This window comes from Chamaea fasciata, unplaced genomic scaffold, assembly GCF_029207755.1.
Source record: "Chamaea fasciata isolate MVZ Bird 193981 ecotype frontalis unplaced genomic scaffold, bChaFas1.0.hap1 SCAF_6, whole genome shotgun sequence".
NCBI classification, from domain to species: Eukaryota; Metazoa; Chordata; class Aves; order Passeriformes; family Sylviidae; genus Chamaea; species Chamaea fasciata.
In genome coordinates, this window is record NW_027094091.1 from 20,644,275 (window position 1) to 20,651,786 (window position 7,512).

Consider the following 7,512-nt stretch of genomic DNA (forward strand, 5'->3'; position numbering starts at 1 on the left):
TCAGCTAGAGCTGGTGAGGTTATTTTTCAAAAGATCAAGGAAAATAACTTTCTAAATGGAATTGAATGGTTGTTTGGGAACATGTAGATTTTGTCAGAAACACCAATAAAAATCAGAAATGCTGATAGCCTGACCAAGCAGCCAGATGCTAGTTAATCTGATTTTCTGCCACTATGCTCAGCCACTGTCTTGCCAATTGGACCCCAGGATGGTGGGTTGGCTAGAAATGAGGCAGAATGCTTGGCTTCTCATCTTGCCTCATACCCAGCTGTCCTCTTTGGCTGGTGTGAAACCTGGCTAACTCCTCAAGTTACCACCTGCCCAGATAGCTTTTCTGTGCAGTCCAAAGGGTTCCTTAAGTAGTGCTGTTATTCAGGATCCTAAGCAGTCTGACCTCCTTGTTAGCCACCCAGTTATCTTGCTAAGTTAGGGAAAGGTCTCTGTTTCTCATCTGTCCCTTAAGTGTCCGTTTTCTCTCAGGATGGAAAGTTGTACTTCTTTCTGGTTGAGTATCTGACCTGTCATTTGTCTAACTCTCCAGCTATCTAGGTGGGGAAATGTGGGCAGGTAAGCATTGTTCCATTTCGCCAGAAATTCTGTAACGCTGGCATGTTTCTTTCCTGATTAATGAAAAAAAAAAAAGTCACGTACAATTTCCTGTAAAGTAGATGTGAGTTATATTTTTTCTTTGTAATATCTATAGTATATGTTATTACAGAATCACAGAACATCAGAATGGGTAAGGTTAGAAGTGGAATCACAGTACGACATTTCATCCAACCTTCCTGCTCAAGCAGGGGCATCCTAGATCACTGGATTGTGCCAGATGATTCTTGGACGTATCTAGATGATTCTTGATTATCTCCAGTGAGGGAGAACCCACAGCCTCTCTGGGTAATCTGTTTCAGTGCTCAGTCACTTGCACAGAAAATAAGTTCTTCCTCACGTTCAGGTGAAACTTCCTGTGCATCAGTTTCTGCCCATTGCCTCTTGTCCTATTGTTGGTACCTCTGAGCAGAGCCTGGCTCCATCATCTTTGACACACTCCCTTCAGATACTTATACACATTGTTGAGCTGCTCTCTTAGTCATCTCTTCTGGAGGTTGGACATGCCCAAAATATATATGTATTTATACATAAAGTACAAATGATAATAAAAAATAAAATCTATTTTTTTTCATCAATATAGATATGGCAAGATATAAAAAGTAAGTCTTGCCAAGCAATACATTAAAGTAATATCAATAATAGAGAATAGAGTCCATAAATTGATTATTTAAATATTAATTAAAAATAGGGTGGACAGTGATTATGAGCTATACATGATGATATGTGAAGGAATATTTATCAAAATGGTCATAAACCTCAAAGTTAATGCAGTATTCCTGACGCCACAAAATATTTTAAAGTAAGCGTGCTCAACTAAAAAGTAATCTGTTTATTGAGATAAAAACTAATTTTAAAAATAAAGGGTTGTTTACTTTGGAAATAAAATACTTTGCTCATTTGATGAATTTTTTCAATTCATTCTTTAATCCTGTTAATGGCATTGCTCTTCAAATACATGCATTTTATGCATTTCTGCTAAGCTGAATATTTTTTATGTGTTATATTTACCATTTGCCATTAATCTTCTCTCTTAATAGGAAGCAAAAGTAGAACATAGGTTTCTTCCTACTTTATTTGAATAGTGCAGGTGTAGAGGAGTCTCCACTGGCTGAAGTTCTTGTGGCAGCTGTCATTTCTCTTTCATCCTCCTTCATTCCTCTCAAAACTAGTGTAACAGAATCAGTGTTAAGAATACATAAAAATAGTGCATAGAGCTATAGTACAGGTTTTTACATAGCTGTATTCAAAACAACTGAAATGAATACAATTAGAAACAGAAAAGAACACAATTAATTCTGTAAACCACTTAGAGAATTATGTGTAAAGACCTAAAGAATTAAATACAGGATTCATGTGATAATCTACTGAAAAGTATAGAACAGCATTGAAACACAAACTTTTGGTACATAAAAAGTGTAAACATCTGAGTAAACTTTTTCCTTCCCTCTTTTTCCAGATGTCTAAAACTCTCTGAAAGTTCATACATACATTTTCTCAAAATCATTATTATAGGAATAATTTTCCAGTACACTACTGGCTTTAAGGCTCCTCTAAAATTTTAAAATTTGGATTTTTATTCTTCAGTATACATACAAGAGCTGTTGCTGAGGAGTCACATTCCTAGAGAAAATTTGCATACTATGGTTTTAAAGAAAAAGTACATGGCTGATGTTAACAGATGTTAACGGATTAGTGAGAGATGCCTCTGCCCGAATTAAGTTTCAAACAAAACCATATGTTGAAGTCAATTCTCTGGATTTTATTTAACAATGAATTTGAGAGAGAGACAGAAAGCAGCAGATAGCTATCACCTGTGAATCCATCCTGTTGGTCCTTCTTCACCCTGAGCTTCTCAGTGGTAGAGGCCCTGAAGTAGTTCAAAACTTTTCACTATTTATACATTTAAGTAAACAAAGGAATTAATGCTCATTGGTTACTCAGATCTCTCATTCTATTGGCTAAATGATTCCCTAAATTTTAATACTGATTACTCTGCATGCTCAGTTTTTCTCTCCTTTTGAGATGGTGGGTTTGCTGGGTTGGTGGACCATGAGTCAATGGTTACCATCTCCCCCTGCTGGAATTACCTTTTGCCAAGTAGGAGCTGATTCAGCATGGTTGACACCCAGAAAAGAGTACCACCTCTATCTTATCTCAAGTTCCTGCTGGGGGTCTTTATTTACAGTCCAAGTTCCAGGTATCTGAGGTGTATTCAAGGGGACTTCAGTGTTCATTTGTGTTGGCAGATGTCATCTGTCCCATAACTTGGGGTGATCTTTGTTTGACTGGTGAAAGGTGTAGGAGAAGTTGCTTCTTCAGTTTGACTCACTGGGAATTTTGGTCTGGATGTGTTAACCAGGATGTGCTAACCAGATCTTGCCTCTGACAAGCCTGGTGTTGCCTCCATTCTGTCTCTTCCTTCTGTGCTTATCTCATGGCAAAATCCTTCTGTGCCTTTAACGGTGTTTGATACAGACATAAAATGCTGTAAAATTTTATTCAATGGATATCTGCTAGCTCATACCCCCAGATAATTAGTTCCCTACAACATCAGTCACTTCTGTGCTAAGTTTTCCAGATGCGAAAATCTATTGGGTAATGGAGAATTAAGAAGAAACAAAGAAACAACTACATAAAAGTAAATTTATTATAGATTTAAAAAATATTATATAGAGAAAGTAAACTGCATAATAAAAGAACTATTAACTGCACAGTAACTCAAAAGATGGGGTTTTTTTTGTTTGTTTTCTGCTAGCTCCAGTAGAGTAACTGAACAATTTTCAGTTTGGATTTTAGGTGCAGCTGAAAACTGAAATGCTTTTAGAACACCTGCTTTTGGATTCCAGGAAGAATGACTATCTGAGCTATAAAGCTTTCTTGTGTAATGCAACCCCAACCAATTTACTTTCTAAAAGTAGTTTGATTTTTCCCTTACTGTAGTGCTATCAGATAGCAACTTGCTCTCTGGGGACTCCATTCATGCTGAGATTGCACCAAACAGTGATTGCACTGCTGAATCAGTCTGTAATCAATCTTGCATCCTACAGATCTCCTTTAGCATTTTTTCTTTGATCACTGTCTAATGGGAAACATAACACTTTTAAGAATAATGAAACTTCAATTTAATTGTGTCTTTGCTGGAGAGTCTCTAGGCATCCTTTTGTAGCCTCTAATGAAATTACTCTAACAGTGAATGTTTAGCCACATGGTCTATAGAAAGAATATACAATTGATAAGTTTTCTCCCAAGTGTGAGTATATGTTCACTGTTAATAAATTACTTGACACCCTTCCGGTCTTTGTGCATTTATTTCCCTTGTTTCAACAATTTTCACAATTTCTAATTAATTGTATTTTATTCTGTTTTATATAAGGGGAATTTGTATTGTTCTTTCCCACTGTTTTGTACTTTAGTACTGTTAAAAGAATGCGTTAACAAATTTTTTTGGAACATATTCATTGCATAATGAAAGTGAAAGATAATTCCAAAGAGCATTTGTATCTCTCTCAGCCATAACAATCTTTCAATGAACCATATATGTTTTGATTCCTGTTGTTTGTTAATTTTGATACATTTCCTACTTTGGCAAAGTATTCGATGACTAAAAAAAAAAAGTGATAAAATAGGTAGTTAAATGTGTGTCAAAACCTATTATTAATTCTGATTCCTTTTATTATATGTCATAAAAGGCATGTGAATGTCCAAACAAATCATATGGTATTTGGTTCAATGACAACATATGCACCATAGCATAAGGCAAGATAACCAGACTTTAATCAATATTCTGTTAATTTTCCAGTAATTGTTATATTGTATTGTCAATTTAGGGTAAAGAAATGTAATTTAAAAGAGACTATATAAAAAGTAGTTGCTCTTTTTCTCTTGGCTGAAAATGCAGTGTACCTGTGTTTAAAGTAGACAGTTCTCAAAGCCTTTGGGGTTTTTAGTGTGGTTTGCTGTTGTTGCAATATGTCTTTGAGAGACTATTTTTTTATGATTTACAATAACAACACTCTTATTGTTTTTATGTCCTATCAGTTTTTTGCTTCTTCTTTCTGATATTGACTGCTCCCAAACCTGATTTTTTTCTTATTTCTGATAGTTCACAAAGTACATATCACAGATGGTAAAATGTCAGGAAACATATCCCCATTTACAGTCTTCTTAATGGAAAATGTACAAAGAGAAAACTTTTAAGGTGAGTGAAAAAGCAAATTCCCTTTTTCATGCTTGATGTCTGCTGTTGTGGGGAAAACATTTCCCTTCAAAGCCAACACTTCCAATGAAACTTTGAGATATCTGACTCTCATTCTTCCACAGGTTTTCTGAGGTTTAATTTTACTGTGTACAAACATCCAGAGCTGGTCTGTCTAACTACACATGAATGCTTGAGGACATTCACATCTGAAAAATTTGAGAACACCACTAAAAATGTTGAGCTCTTCTCTGCTCCAAAACAGCTCAATGGAGTTTTGTTGATATTACAAGCAGAAGATCTCAGAATAAATTGCTTAAATTATTAATAAAGAAAACATATTGCATGTTTCAAACTTGAAAGAAATACCATCTGTACCAGTAAATTGCTTTCCATGAGTTTTTATCAACTTTGCATAGTCACCTGAGACAGTCTATTTCAAACTTTCTGAGAAAACAAATTGACTTCAAGTTAACTGTTAGAAGTTGCAGTAATGGTGCTTTCTTTTTTTTAATATGCATTTGTTTGAAATATTTTATATCTGAAATATCTGTCTATGAAAACACAGACTAATAAAGCACAAATGTAAATATATAGATATGAATACATACATTTCTATTTATATATATAGACACATACACACTCCTGCTTTTTCCCTCTCTATTGCTAGGTAAACATGACTGATCTTTTTATAAGTAACTCATAGAATCCTAGAATGATTTGGGTTGGAAGGAACCTTAAAGATCATTTAGTTCCAACCTCCCTGCTGTGGGCAGGGACACCTTTCCCTAGACTGGGCTTCTTGAAGACCCATCCAGCCTGTCCTCAAACATCTCCAGGGGTGGGGCACACAAGACTTCTCTGGGCATCTTGTTGCAGTGTCATTTCATCCTCATTGTAAAAATCTTCATCATCTTTCCAATCTAAATCTACCTTCTTTCAGTTTAAAACTGTTGACCCTTGTCCTGTCACCCTACTAAAACATCTCCCTACATCTTCCTTCAATCCCATCTCACGTATGGAAAGGCCTCTATAAGGTCTCCAAGCAGACTTCTCCAAATGGAAGAATGTAAATGCTTTCAGACTTTCATTTACAATTCCCTATACCCACTCCCACGCCACAGATACATATCTTCCCAACATCTGCCATTTTTAATACTTTCATTATTTTCCCTCTGCCATTGATTAGTGTAAATCAGTTCCTGTGATTTGGATGACCTTGACCAGTTCACAGACAGCACCCACTCTCACTCACCCTCCTCAACAACACGAGGATACTAAAGCTCACGGCTCAAGATAAAGACAAGGAGATGGTTTACTATTTACTTTTACAGACAAAACACAAAACTTGAGGAGTTTAAGGAAAGTTCAGGTAGATTTTGACACTATGATACAACCCCAGTTTAAATTAAATTTAAACCATTAAATTTCCTTGCCCTGTTTGCCCAGGCTTAACTTCATCTTGAACACATCTAACATCCCTCTTGTCATTTGCTCCTGGTACAAAATAGCCTGATCAGTTCTCTGCTCTGTTTCTGAGTAATGCTCATGTAGCAGTGATATAAATGACTGCAGACCACTTGTAGGATGATCACTTTCTCTGAATCAAGATTAAAACATGTACTGAAAATTTTATTTATGCAGATCAATATGTAGTTTAGGAAGAGTGCTATTTTCTTCTTAATATCTACAATTAATCTAAACATGATATATATTGTACAAACATTAGTATTTTAAATAAATACTAATAGGAACCCACTGAGTTCAGAGATTTTATTCTGCTTCTTTTCTAGCTAAATAGCTAATTGAAATGCTATATTACGCTTCAATATCTTCTTATGTCTTCCTCTCCATCTTACTTCACAGACTGTACTGAATTTTCTCTCCAAAAGTTGCGCCATGGAATACTTCCTATTGTAGGACATTGTTTTTGATAGCTCTGCATATGTTTTATATTGCTTAAGTAAGGGATTAATTTTTTTCTGCTACATTAGTAAAGAATATTTGTTTTTTACCTGGGCATCTATCTGTGTTATATATTTTTTTGGGAAAAAGAATAAAAAATGCTTTCACAAAATCTCCTACTTTCAATAAACCAGTTTAAAGCCAGTCTCTCTGGTTCTTTCAGAATTAAGATGCTACTGCAATTTCCCTCACATTGTAACATAAGGGAAATGTACTAATATTAATTATACTCTATAATACAATCTGTAATTTTTATATACTGCATGTATTCATAACAGCTACATTAACTTCTAGTTTATAATAAATTTTTCAATTTTTAAAATTCTTGTTATCTAAAAATTTCAGTAATATTCTTAAATAATATTTCAGTAATATTCTTAAAAAAGAAATTCCCCTGCCCCCCATCAAAAACCACAAAGAGGATATGGGTTGTTTTTTTTCAGATTACACAAATGGATGAATTCATGCCTTTGAAAGCAAATTTTCTTTCTCTCTGTGTCCCTCAGTGAATTACCCGAATCACTTACTTAATTGAAACCATTCAGATGCACTAAGTTGCACTTCCATCTGAATCGGTATAATTGAATGCTACAAAAGATTGCTCTATGATGAAACCATTTCATTTATTACTGTAACACATTTAACATTTCAATGCAACCACAATGTCTCATTTACTATATGCCCGAGCACTGGAAGGGTTGGGATTTTTTAGCTTGTTTTTGTTTTTCCTACTTGTAGCAAAC

At 34.9% G+C, this 7,512-nt stretch overlaps 1 long non-coding RNA gene across 1 annotated transcript; it reads right to left on the reverse strand.

Annotated features, from left to right (window-relative positions):
• Positions 1–389: 389 nt before the first annotated feature.
• On the reverse strand, positions 390–2,510 carry LOC136290563 (uncharacterized). Its single transcript, XR_010721210.1, has 3 exons — positions 2,421–2,510; positions 1,618–1,774; positions 390–1,096 (listed from the first exon to the last, which is right to left on the reverse strand). It is a non-coding gene; the product is annotated as an uncharacterized lncRNA (long non-coding RNA).
• Between the last annotated feature and the right edge of the window lie 5,002 nt (positions 2,511–7,512).